Below are 13,253 nucleotides of genomic sequence, written 5' to 3' on the forward strand. Positions count from 1 at the left end.
CAGTTCTGGTCACCTCACTACAGGAAGGATGCAGAAGCCATAGAAAGGGTGCAGAGGAGATTTACAAGGATGTTGCCTGGATTGGGGAGCATGCCTTATGAAAAGAGGTTGAGTGAACTCAGCCTTTTCTCCTTGGAGCGACAGTGGATGAGAGGTGACCTGATGGAGGTGTATAAGATGATGAGAGGCATTGATCGTGTGGATAGTCAAAGGCTTTTTCCCAGGGCTGAAAAAGAGGACACAGGTTTAAGGTGCTGGGGAGTAGGTACAGAGGAGATGTCAGGGGAAAGTTTTTTTATGCAGAGAGTGGTGAGTGCGTGGAATGGGCTGCTGGCAACGGTGGTGGAGGCGGATACGATAGGGTCTTTTAAGAGACTTTTGGATGGGTACATGGAGCTTAGAAAAATAAAGGGCCATGGATAAGGCTAGTAATTTCTAAGGTAGGGACACGTTCCATAGAACCATAGAACATTACAGCACAGAAACAGACCTTTTGGCCCTTCTTAGCTGTGCCGAACCATTTTTCTGCCTAGTCCCACTGACCTGCACCTGGACCATATCCCTCCATACACCTCTCATCCATGTACCTGCCAAGTTTTTCTTAAATGTTAAAAGTGAGCCTGCATTTACCACTTCATCTGGCAGCTCATCCCACACTCCCACCACTCTCTGTGTGAGTAAGTCCCCCCCCATGTTCCCTTTAAACATTTCTCCCTTCACCCTTAACCCATGTCCTCTGGTTTTTTTCTCCCCTAGCCTCAGTGGAAAAAGCCTGCTTGCATTCACTCTATCTACACCCATCATAATTTTATATACCTCTATCAAATCTCCCCTCATTCTTCTACGCTCCAGGGAATAAAGTCCCAACCTATTCAACCTTTCTCTGTAACTGAGTTTCTCAAGTCCTGGCAACATCCTTGTAAACCTTCTCTGCACTCTTTCAACCTTATTAATATCCTTCCTGTAATTTGGTGACCAAAACTGAACACAATACTCCAGATTCAGCCTCATCAATGCCTTATACAACCTCACCATAACATTCCAACTCCTATACTCAATACTTTGATTTATAAAGGCCAATGTACCGAAATGTTTGGCACAACTTTGTGGGCCGAAGGGCCTGTATTATGCTGTAGGTTTTCTATGTTCTTCTATGTTTTCTACAGTTACTGTAGTATAGAATTGCTAAGTATGCCCGCAGAGAATAAGTCTCAGGGTTGTATGTGGTAACATGTATGTACTCTGATAATAAATTTTACTTTGAACTCTGAAGTTTAATTGTCACTCAACCATACATGAATACCTGTGAATACAGTCAAATGAAACAGTGTTACTCATGGGTCAAGGTACAAAACACTGTACCAACAGTCATATACAGCACAAGGCACATATAGTACATAAGATATCAGTAAAATGCAGTCATACGAAAAAATATAGTCCAAGAGTCTGATCCTATAATCTGACCAGCAATTTCTCTTCTATAAACACGCAAGAGTTCTCACAGGCTGTAATGAGTTGATTACTTGAAAGAATAAACATAATTAATGAATAATTGAGTACTGAAGGCTCTGCTCAATTTTGCATGTCGCACCAGTCTTTAGCAGTGGCTCCCTTCTGGTTAGAATCAGAATCAGGTTTCATATCACCGGCATACATCATGAAATTTGTTGTTTTGAGGCAGCAGTACATTGCATTCTATAATAATAAAACCTATAAATTACAATAGGTATATATAAAAAGAAAATTAAATCAAATCAATAGTGCAAAAAGAGAGGGGTAAAAATTCCGTAGTAAGTGTTGATGGATTCATTGTCCATTCAGAAATTTGACAGCAAAGGAGAAGAAACGGATTCATATCTCTTCAGATTCCTGTACCTCTTCTGTGATGGTAGCAATGAGAAGAGGGCAGGTCTTGGGTGATGAGAGTCCTTAACGATGGATGCTGCCTGTTTGAAGCTACCCTCAATGCGGGTAAGGCTAGTGCCCATGATGCAGCTGGCTGAGCTTACAACTTCCTGCAGCTTTTCCCGATCCTGTGCCCCTCATACTGGACAGTGATGCAACCAATTAAATGCTCTGCATGGTATATATTTAGAAATTTGTGAGCGACTTTGGTGACATGCCAGTTCTCCTGAAACTCCTAATAAGATATAGCCACTGTTATGCCTTCTTTGTAGCGGCATCAATACGTTGGGCCAAGATAGAGCCTCAGAGATGTTGCCACCCAAGAACTTGAAACTGTTCACCCTTTCCTCTTCTGATCCCTCGATGAGAACTGGTGTGCGTTTCCTCGTCTTCCCGTTCTGAGGTCCACAATCAATTCCTTGGTCTTACTGACATTGAGTGTAAGATTGTAGCTGTGTCTTTTAGAGCAATCTAATCCAGGTTCCCTGAAGCCAAAATCAGTGCTGATTTTGTGCAAGTTGTAATAGCTGGCTGAGACTACTTGCAGTCAGTAATTCCATACTTTATTGTCTCATTCTTTGATATAAACAACTGATCCTTTCCAATTACAAAGTTAAGGCAGCACGGTAGTGTAGTGGTTAGCACAATGCCTTACAGTTCCAGTGACCTGGGTTCAATTCCTGCTGCTACCTGCAAGGATTCTGTACATTCTCCCCATGACTGCGTGGGTTTCATCCGGGTGCTCTGGTTTCCACCCACAGTCCAAAATCGTACTGGTTGATAGGCTAATTGGTCATTGTAAGTTGTCCTATGATTAATAAAGGCATCCGTTAGTCTTGCGAGACCATGGATCTGTACCTGGAAAGTCTTCACTCTCCAGGGCACAGGCTTGGGCAAGGTTGTATGGAAGACCAGCAGTTGCCCATGCTGCAAGTCTCCCCTCTCCACGACACCAATGTTGTCCAAGGGAAGGGCATTAGGACCCATACAGCTTGGCACCAGTGTCATCGCAGAGCAATGTGTGATTAAGTGCCTTGCTCAAGGACACAACACGTTCCCTCGGCTGGGGGTCGAACTCACGACCTTCAGGTCGCTAGTCCAATGCCTTAACCACTTGGCCATGTGCCCGCACTGTCCTATAATTAGGCTAGAATTTTTATTTTTATTTACAAACGTGGAATAAGCCCTTCTGGCCCTTCAGGCTACACTGCCAGGTAACTCAATTTTTTAATTTTGTCCTATGATTAGGCTAGAATTAAAAAATTGGGTTACCTGTCAGCATAGCCTGAAGGGCCAGAAGGGCTTATTCCATGTTTGTAAATAAAAATAAAGAATGCAGCAAAGAAAGGATATGGAAAGAAGGGAGTAAAGCTGATGAACACAATGGGAGTAGAAGACTTGAAACCTTGAATCCCTCCTTGGCATTCAATAACAGTCAGAGCTGACCTAGCCAAGGCCTCATCAGATTCAGATTTACTTATCACACGTACATTGAAACTTAGTGAAATGTGTCATTTGCATTAACAACCAACAAATCTGAGGATAGACCAGTTGGATTGAAGGTACTAGTTCTGTGCTTTATTACACCGTGGCTCTATAACAACAGAGTTGCTGAATAATTTTTTTATATATACAGAGTTGTGTATATGAAAATCCCAGGAGCTCAACAGTTTCTGAGATACTCAAGTCACACAGTCTGGCACCAACAATCATTCCACGGTCAAAGTCACTTCGATCCCATTTCTTCCCCATTCTGATGTTTGGTCTGAACAACAAAAGAACCTCTTGACCATGTCTGCATGCTTTTATGCATTGAGTTGCTGCCACATGATTGGCTGATTAGATATTTGCATTAATGAGCAGGTGCACAGCCTGCTCCAGCCAGAGTTTTAGTTACAGCCAGACACGAACAGAACCCAGCACTTCCACTTGTTTCCTGCATGAGGAGGAGTTAAATGATTACCTTACAACCTTTGGTTTTGTCATGGTGGTCACATCTTATCTATCACAAGGAATGTGACAGTCAGCCTGTAGCATTAGGCTTAGCTGCCATCTGCAATAGGTTTTGTCATTTGTACACAGGAATGCCAAAACCTTTGGGACTCCAGTCTTAACTCTTCACAATTTTGTATGTCAGTTTTTAGAATTTATTCATTGGTCATGCTCATTTGGAGAAGTTCTACATCTAGGAAAGATGTACTGGCACTGGAGAGGCTCCTGAGCAGGGTTACGAGAATGATCCTGGGAATAAAAATCTAATGTATAAGGAGTGTTTGATGGCTCTGTGCCTGTACTCACTGGAGTTTAGAAGAATAAGAGGGTATCTACTTTAATTCCACTGAATATAGAAAGGCCAAGATAGTGTGTAAGTGGAGAAGATGATTCCCGTAGTGGGGAAGCTTCATACAAGAAGGACATTCCTTTAGAACAGAAATGAGGAGGAATTTTTTGAATCAGAGGGTGGTGAATGTGAATTTAATGTATTCACCACATACTTTAGTGTTCCCTTGCCTTCTCTCTGGCACTAACCAAATGGTAACATATCGGAGTTAACACTTGAGTTCCTGCACTGTGTCCACCTTGGAAAACTGAGCAAGGGCATGAAGACACAAGAAAAGGCACACCTACTGAAAGTGTTGCATCTGGTGGAGAATACAGGTACAGTACAGTGGAGTTTGACAGTGAATGCAGCAACAGAGTACAACCAGGTACTCTCATTCACCGACCTGGAAAGAGGAGCAACTGGATGGCAGCCCTGGTGATACTTTGGAGGTTTGAGGGTGCAAAGCAGTGGTAAAGCCAGGTGAGTATTTGAAAGTTAAAATAAATTGAGAGCAAGTTAAAATAGGTTCAATTTCAAAGAAAATTTATTACCAAAGTACATATATGTCACCATATACAACCCATTTTCTTGTGGGTATACTTAATAAATCCAAAAACCATAATAGAATCAATGAAAGACCACACCAACAGGGTGGACAACCAGTGTGTGAAAGGCAACAAACTGAAAATACGAAAAGAAAAAAAAACAAGAAATAATAATAATAAATAATAATAAGCAATAAATTTCGAGAACATGATATGAATATTCTTGAGAGTGAGTCCATAGGTTGTGGGAACAGTTCAGTGATGAGGCAAGTAAATTTGAGTGAAGTTAAACCCTTTGGTTCAAGATCCTGATGGCTGAGGAGTGTTCCTGAACTTGGTGGTGTGTGTTCTGAGACTCTTGTAATGTCCTTTTGATAGCAGCAGTAAAAAGAGAGCATGCCCGGATGATAGATGCTGATTTACTGGGAGGATGCTCCATGCAGATGTGCTCAATGGTGGGGAGAACTTTACCTGTGATGGACTGGGCTGTATCCACTACTTTTTGTAGCATTTCCTGCTCATGGCATTGGTGTTTCCATACTAGGCTGTGATACAACCAGTCAATATACCCTCTTCCACACATCTAGAGAAGTTTGTCAAAGTTTTAGATGTCATGCCGAAGCCTTGCAAACTTGTTTAAAAATATTGCCACTTGTACATTGCCGAAGGGGTCACTGGCAAGTCAGTACTTGCCATAGGTCAATTTGATCTGCATGAGAACTGATCTTGCCTTCCCACAGCTGAGAGACAAGAAGCAACGAGACATTAAACAAGTATCTTCCTCAGCCCACATTTTTGTCGAGTTGAATGCTCACAAGCAGTTGGGGATGGATGCTGGGCTTGCAAGTGTCTGTACCACTTTCAAAAACAGGTGCTTCAATTACAGTGGGTGGCTTTATGATTTTTTTTGCTGGTAAGATCAACTTTTTGATCCAAGAATCAACCTTATTCACCATATTCATTTACATGTATTAGGAAATTAGTGTGGTGTATTGGTCAGGTTGCGACTTGCAACAAAAAACAACATTCAACAACTATAAAGAATAAAGAATTATATAAAATATGAACTGAAAGGTTAAAGTACAGATATAGAATAAAATATAAATACATAAATATCAGCATGTATTTACAAAGTAAACAGCAATTTAAAATGTTTATAATGCAATGCAGTGACTTAGGTAATTGATAGAGGGGGTGGGGGTGGAGGGTTGATCAGATTAACTGCCTGGGGGAAGAAACTTTTAAGATGGTGTGAAGGTTTTCTATTAATATCCTGTAGTTCTTTCCAGAAGGGAGCTTTTGGAAAAGGCGGTTTGTTGGGTGGGTTATGCCCACAATGATTTTCCTGCCCACTTCATTGCCCTGGACACATGTAAGTCCTGCAGCGATGGCAGAATGCAGCCAATGTCCTTTTCTGTTGACCCAACAGTTTACTACAGTGTGAGAAGATGCCGCACCAAATCAGACAGTAATGACTGAGTTACACACACAAAACGCTGGAGGTCAGGCAGCATCTATGGAGAGGAATAAAAATTCAATATATCAGCCGTGACCCTTCATCAGGACAGGAAAGGATGGGGGATGAGGCCAGAATAAGAAGGTAAGGGCAGGGGAAGGACTGTATGTTGGAAGGTGAGAGGTGAAGCCAGGTGAGGGTAGGTGGGTGGGTGGGGGAGTCAGTATGAAATGAAAAGCTGGGAGGTGATAGGTGGAAAAGATAAACAACTGAAGAAGAAGGAATCTTATAGGAGAGGAGAGTGGACGATGGGAGTGAGGGAAGGAGATGGAGCACCAGAGGGAAGTGTTGGGCAGGTGAGGAGAAGAGAAGGGGTAAGGGGGGGGCAGAATGTGGAATAGAAAAAAGTGTGAAGGAGGAGATGGGAGAAATTACTAGAAATTAGAGAAATTGAAGTTCATGCTATCAGGTTGGGAGCTACTCAAATGGGATATGAGGTGTTGCTCCTCCAACCTGAGAGTGGCCTCATGTGCGGATGCTTTCTATGACCGCAGTGTAGAATTGCACCAGTATTTACGAGAGAGAGAGAGAGAGAGAGAGAGAGAGAGAAAAAGAAAGGAAAATGTCCCAGACCCTCGTTTCCTGAGAAGGAGGGGAAGGATGCAATGTAAGTGACAGGAGCAATGTGCATTGCAATGTGCCTGTTGTCAAGAGGAAATGATGTGACACAGCAGGAACAGTCTGCTGCACCAGTCACTATGAGTCACTTTCATCTGTAAGTATATTCTGAACAGAGCCGAGAAAAGAGGGATTTCTGCTGGTTGACTCCAGCTACCAACATGCTCACATGACATCTTTAAATTTCTTTAGCCAGAGGGTGGTGAATTTGTGGAACTCATTGCAACAGACCGCTGTGGAAGCCAAGTCATTGTGTACATTGAGCACACCACCACTGAGCATGGAATGGTGTCACAGGAAAGCAGCATCCATCATCACCCAGGACATGGCGTCTTCTCACTGCTGCCATCAGGAAGAAGGTACAAGACCCTTAGGACTTACACCATCAGATTCAGGAACTCTTATTACTCCTAAATCATTAGGCTCTTGAACCAAAGGGGATAACTTCACTTGCCCCATCACTGAAATGCTCCTACAACCTATCGACTCACTATCATCTTCATCTCGTGTTCTCAGTATTTATTGCTTATTTATTTATTATTATTTCTTTCTTTCTGTATTTGCTCAGTCTGTTGTTGTTTGCACACTGTTTGAACGCCCAAGTTAGTGCGGTCTTTCATTGATTCTTCATGGTTATTATTCCATAGATTTATTGAGTATGCCCACAAGAAAACATATCTCAGGGCTGTATATGGTGACATATATGTACTTTGATAATAAATTTACTCCGAATTTGATTTTGAATTTATTTAAATCTTACATCCATCCCACAATGTGAGGCAGTAAAAATCCTTGTGTTACGATTCTGTCACAATGCACAGACATGAGAATTTATAAGTCTAATGGCTTGTAGAAAGAAGCTGTCCTGTAGCCTGCTGGTCCTGGCTTTGAAGTTTATTTAAAGCAGGTGTTGATACGTTTTCAATTAGTCAGGGTGTCAAAGGTTACAGGGAGAAGCATGGGGTTGAGAGGGATGATAAATAAGCCATGATGGAATGGTGCAGCAGATTCGATGGGCCAAATGGTCTAATTCTGCTCATACATTTTATGGGCTTCTGAAGTTAAGGTATGTACATCTCTAATAGGTAGGACTGTCTGTCCATCACCAAGACACCATGGCAGCGAGTGATCATTCTACTGCCACCAGGTAATTACCTTTTCTTCAGTTGACAGGTAACATTGATTGATGGCAAGGATTAGACTGTTTAAGTAACCAAACTACTGGCCTGCTGAACATTAACACAGTTAAATGATTGATGGCACTATAATTACAGCCAATGGTAACATTACCATTTTGTGATGCACCCCAAATCCTACTGAGCGAAAAACAAAATACTTTGATACAGATTATTGACCATGGGTCAGCAACTTGTATGGTTAAACCAGCTCTAAAGCAAGTCAGAAGTCAAAAGAAAGTTTATTATCAAAGTACATGTATGTCACCTTATACAACCCTGACATTCATTTCCTTGTGGGTCATTCACAGTGTATACAGTACAAAGAAACACAATAGAATCAGTGAAAAACTACATACATAGATGGACAAACAACCAATGTGCAAATGAAGACATATTGTACAAATACAAAAAGAAAAGCAAAATAATAATAATAGATCAATAAGTGATAAATAATATTGAGAACAGAAGCTGTAGTACCTTTGAAATCGAGACCATAGGTTGTGGAATCAATTCATTGTTTAGGTGAGTGAAGTTGTCACACTGTACAAGGGCACTTGGTGAGGGACGGTACTGATGGAGGCATGATCAGGTCCCGAAGACCATCGCTGAAGCCATCAGTGCAGGTGATGAGTGGGCGAAGCGGTCCCGACCCTCCAAGCAGACCATTGCCTTTGTCAGAGCTGGGGAGCAGCCAATACCTGCCAAAAGGACATCTGCAGGCATTCTGAGCTCTGCAAGGGACTGGCAGCTGCTGCTGGACCTCGAAGGGCAGCTGAAGTTCCCCAACCATATCGCAGCCACCACCCTGCGACCAGACGTTGTCCTAGTTTCTGAGTCTACTAAGCAAGTGGTGCTGCTGGAGCTGACAGTCCCATCGGAAGATAGCTTGGAAGAGGCCTTTGAAAGGAAGCTCTCCAAGTACGCAGGACTGGTCAGCAACTGTCAGCAGGCTGGATGGAGAGCAAGGTGTCTCCCAGTGGAGGCTGGTTGTAGGGGATTCGCAGCCCATTCTTTAGTTAGAGCCTTCAGCAATTTGGGCATCGAGAGATAGAGGAAGAGCAGAGTACCACCGATGCGGCAGAGAGGGCCTCAAGATGGCTGTGGCTCAAAAGAGAGGAGCCATGGAGTCATAAGTAGCTAGCCATCTGGACACAAGCTGGGGTCTGATCAGCCCCGGCTGGGTCACCTGGAGGAGCGTGTATGATGCTGAAAGACCCGAAAAACCTAGTGATTCCAGGAACATCACTGAAGATGTGTCCAGAGGCATCAGTAGATGTATGTACACAAAAGCCCAGTTATTGAGGGGTAATAACTGTTTCTGAACATGATGGTTTGTGACCTAAGGCTCCTGCACCTCCATCCTGATGGTAGCTGCCATCATCTTCTATGTCTATTAGATGCACAAGAAGTTCCCCATATTGTACTCTATCTAACCACTTAGGGCAAAATCTCTGATCATTTTTACTTTCATCTGTGGCAATTGAATCTGAAATAATCCAGCAGTTAACAGCATTCATTCTTGTCACTATTTACTCGCCTGTTAGTGATTTAGAGAGAACATTATTTTCTAAGGAGCCTGCACTTATTTTCAACAAAACAGTTCCATAATAACTCAGGCAGTAAAACTGAACAAGGATAAAAATTTGTTGTCAGTTATGTAATGATCCACTGTTTGGTGTTTTCTGTAACTGGAGTGTTTTCATCACCGTGCAGCTGAGCATCTCGGAACTGAGTGGGTCCCCACAAAATCATTTAGGGACTTTCACAGCCAGACAGCCAGAAGCTCTGGATGAAACCCAAGGACCAGAATCTGCTGAGGGCAAGAACAGTGGCGTTCACGTGTGCTGACCAAAAGAATTACAAGAGACCCAGGTACAACCTCAGGCAGGCCATGTCAAGGGCAAAGTAGCAAATCCAGACAGAAGTCGAATCAACACATGCTCAACAGCTGTGGCAGGGCTTAATTGTTATCACCACTTACAAAGTGAAATCAAGCAACATGGGTGACAACAGAGCTTCGCTTCCAGGTGAGCTCAATACCTTTTAGGCCCCCCCTTGACCACCAAAACATGGAGGAATCATCACAATCTTCCATAGCTCCCGATGATCCTGTGATTTCAGTTTCAGGAGGGTGAACCTGTGGAAAACATCCAGCCCAGATGGGGTACATGGCCATGTATCGAAGATCTGTGCTGATCAACTGGCTGGAGTGTTCACTGAGGGCTTTAACCTCTCGCTTCAGCAGTCTGAGGCACCCACTTGCTTTAAGCAGGCTTCAATTATATCGAAAGCTAAGCAGAACCTGGTAAGCTGCCACAATGACCATCATCCAGTGACACTTACATCCACTGTGATGAAGTGTTTTGAGAGGGTGGTGATGAAACGCATCAACTCCTGCCTGAGAAGCTCCAATTTGCCTACTGGCACAACAGGTCCACAGCAGATGCCAGTTCATTAGCTCTTCACTCAATCCTCGAACAGCTGGATAGCAAAGATGCATACATTAGGATGCACTTTATCGACTACAGCCCAGCATTCAGTACTATCACCCTCTCAAAACTAATCGATAAGCCTTAGCCTCAATACTTCCTTTTACAACTGGATCCTTGAATTCCTCACTTGCAGACCTCAGTCAGTTCTGATTGCCATCAACCTCTCCTCCAGAATCTCCACCAGCACAGATGCACCATAAGGTTGTGTGATTAGCCCCCTGCTCTATTCACATTACATTTATGCCATTAGGAAGAAGGTACAGGAGCCTCAGGACTCATATCACCGGGTTCAGGAACAGGAATTACCTGTCAACCATCAGACTCCTAAATCAGAGGGGATAAGTTCACTCAACTTCACTTGCCCCATCACTGTAATGTTGCCACAACCTATGGACTCATGTTCAAGAACTTGTCATCTCATATTCCCTATATTTATTGCTTATTTATTCATTTTACTATTACTTTTTAGATTTTCACAGTTTGTTAGATTTATTGAGTATGAATTTCAAGATTGTATAGTGAATTTTATGTACTGTGATAATAAATTTATTTTGAACGATGAATTTATTTTTGTGTAGTATGTCTTTTGCGCATTGATTTTTTGTCAATCTTTGCTTATGTATAATTCTCATAAATTCTATTGTGACTTTTTTTCCCTGTAAAACCCTCCTTGTACAATTGGATCCTCGAATTGCTGCATGAAATTAATCTCAACATAGTATATGGTGATAATAGTATACATATTTTGATAATAAATTTACTTAGACTTTGAAATGACAAGCATTGGTTGACAGCTTCTCTCCCCCGTGATAAGACTACTGAATGGTCCTCTAGCATAACGAAATGGTCTCTTGACTTCACAATCAATCTTGTTATGGACTTGCACCTCACTGACTGCTTGCAATGCACTTTCCCTTTAACTGTAACATCTCATTCTATATTCTGCATGCAAAGTATCTGATTGTTTCAGTGCACTGAGATAGTAGAATAGAAAATAATGTAATATAGAATTTTCCTTGTACTACCTCAATACTACATTTATTCTATCTTGACTTATGGAAGTGAATGCTGGACCATTTCTCCAGCAATGGAAAAGAGACTAGAAGCAGCTGAATTATGGTTCTACGGGAGAAGGTTAAAAATATCATGGACCACACACACACATCAAATGAAGAAGTTCTCAGAAGAGCTCAAGCAGTTCGATCACTCATACCAACAATAAGAGAAAGACAACTCAGGTTCCTAGGACACATCATGCGGAAAGATGAACTAGAAAAACTCATACTCTCTGGAAAGATTGAGGGGAGTAAATCTAGAGGAAGACCTTGGCTTATGTACATCAAAAGCATAGCCAGGTGGCTACACATCGAGGAAATGGAAGTCGTCCAAAAAACAAAGGATGGATCTATATGGAAAACCATGGTCACCAAAGTCCGCATTGAATACGGTATCTAGACAGACAGACTACCTCAATGCATTGATGTAATAATGTAATCTGTACGGATAACATACAGAATAAAGTTTTTCACTACATCTTGGTACTTCTAACAATAATAAAACAGCTTACCATTTTAATTTACTACATTGAAGGGGAAATTAGTCCATTTTGCCTTCGCAATGCCTGGGACTCAAGACTTGTGAGCTGCATATGTTGATCTCAAGGGCATGCTCTGGACATAATGGGTTGTGGCGGCAACATTGAGATTGTAGAAGAGTGGATTCAAGGGTTATTTCTGGCCAGCACACACAAAAGGAACTCAGGGGCTAGGCAGCATCAATGGAGAGGAATAAACAGTTGACGTTTCAGGCCAAGACCCTTTCCTGATGAAAGGTCTTTGTCCAAAATGTTTATTCCTTTCCATGGATGCTGCCTAACCTGCTGAGTTCCTTCAAGTTTTTGTGTGTGATTCTCTGGATTTCCAGCATCTCTTGTGTTTATTATTTCTGGTTAATCCCTCTATCAGGTGATGAAAATTAGAAAAATGTGGAAGGTTCAGAATCATTTATTTATCACATGTACATCTAAACAAATAGTGAAATGCATACTTTGCATTAACAACCAACACAACCTAAGGATGTGCTGGGGGGGGGAGGAGTAGCCTGCAAGTGTTGCCACACATTCTGGCATTAACACAGCATGCGCACCGTGTTCAGCAAAACCACACAAGCAACAACAACAGAACAACAACAAAACAACAGCAAAACAAGCCCCTTTCCTCTCTCCCACAGAACCAGCCGTTCATACACACAGACAAGCCCCCAATAGCATGTCAGGCCATCTCTTGGCCTTCAGCTTCCAGATGACTTGTGGACTCACAGACATCAAGCCTCCAACTTCCATCATGGACCAAATCCCAACTTTTGATTTAAGTCTTCGATACTATTTGTTAGTAGTTACTACAAGAATAGCTGAACAGATCATTTTTATAGGCAAAGTGACTAGCAATAATGCAAAATAAAGAAAACAATTTTTTTAGAGTTAAAATGATGACCCTCTGATGTGAAGCAATGTTGCAATTTGCTTTTCAATAACAAGTGAACTTAATCATTGCTTCAAGACAGACTGTTCACTGAAGTTTGAAGCAAAGCAGATGAATTTTTTTTTTTACCATGTCTCCCCTTACCTCAAATTAGCTTGGAGCATTTTGGGCAAGATTTATGAAATATGAATGCAAA

At 42.0% G+C, this 13,253-nt stretch overlaps 1 protein-coding gene across 5 annotated transcripts in view; it reads right to left on the reverse strand.

Moving 5' to 3' along the window:
• Positions 1–13,253, reverse strand: part of LOC140204360 (mitogen-activated protein kinase kinase kinase kinase 4) — a 356,637-nt gene that overhangs the window by 266,418 nt on the left and 76,966 nt on the right. The window lies entirely within an intron of this gene.

Source organism: Mobula birostris, chromosome 10 (assembly GCF_030028105.1).
Source record: "Mobula birostris isolate sMobBir1 chromosome 10, sMobBir1.hap1, whole genome shotgun sequence".
Lineage (NCBI taxonomy): Eukaryota > Metazoa > Chordata > Chondrichthyes > Myliobatiformes > Myliobatidae > Mobula > Mobula birostris.